Source organism: Penaeus chinensis, chromosome 7 (assembly GCF_019202785.1).
Source record: "Penaeus chinensis breed Huanghai No. 1 chromosome 7, ASM1920278v2, whole genome shotgun sequence".
Taxonomy (NCBI): Eukaryota; Metazoa; Arthropoda; class Malacostraca; order Decapoda; family Penaeidae; genus Penaeus; species Penaeus chinensis.
In genome coordinates this window covers 24754856-24755747 of record NC_061825.1, presented here as the reverse complement: position 1 = coordinate 24755747, position 892 = coordinate 24754856, and the positions used below count along the sequence as shown (strand labels likewise).

At 34.4% G+C, this 892-nt stretch overlaps 1 protein-coding gene across 1 annotated transcript in view; it reads right to left on the bottom strand.

The window, feature by feature from the left end:
* The window catches only part of LOC125027048 (nuclear RNA export factor 1-like), a 33655-nt gene extending 33456 nt beyond the window's left edge, over positions 1-199 (bottom strand). The window contains exon 1 of the mRNA XM_047615713.1: positions 1-199. This exon is cut by the window's left edge and continues 98 nt beyond it. The gene's annotated coding sequence lies outside the window, so the exon portion shown is untranslated.
* Positions 200-892: the final 693 nt, after the last annotated feature.

Sequence of the window (892 nt, the reverse complement as noted above, 5' to 3'; positions counted from 1 at the left end):
CAAGTGTAACAACGTTTACTTGTTTTCTATGTAAATATCACTTCTTACTCAATCAGTTTAGTGAGAAAAGTCTTAACTAGTGATCGAAAATATAATAATCACCAACAATGACAAATAATCTGTAATATATGGATTTTTTTCACAGTAGTGTCCATGTATACATTAAGCTTGTATCCCCCAAGGCTCGGCTTTACGGAAAAGAACGAACAGAGAAGTAGGACAATTCTTACGCATCAATTCTTTTATAATAGTGTACTCGTTAAATATCACAATTATACAATTATCCTTATTTCTCAAGTTTTATATGTATTGTGTGTCTGCTGACCGGACATTTCTCCCGATAATTTTGTAAGGTGGAAATAACACCTCCCCCATACACACACATATATAAAGCTGCCTTCTATGTAATGTGTTTGTGATGCATTAAATATGGTTTCAATAAAAAGACGAGTTGTGTCATCATAGTTTCGGAGCCAGTCACGATTCGACCAATTGCAGCAAAATCACAGTGCATCCAGTACACCGCGAGTCGGTTCTCGTGAAAGCTCTACAATAATGACACTTGCAGGCAGCCATAGTTTTCATTTTCGCCGTCAAAAACTGTCGCTCTCTACTTTCTTATGGCTCATGCAACTCGCTGCGTGCAGTTCGCCTCTGTCTAGTTTGAAACGAAGAAAATGGGAAGCTCAAATTTGATGCTGCTCTGAATGATGTATTATTCAGCAACGATAAAGTTGTTAGTGAGGATATTATTGCACCTAGTATTAGACAAAATGTATTTGCGTCTCTGTGTGCATATATATATATGTACATGTATATATATATATATATATACTTATAAAAATATATATGGATATATATACATATAAATATATATATGCATATTTATGTG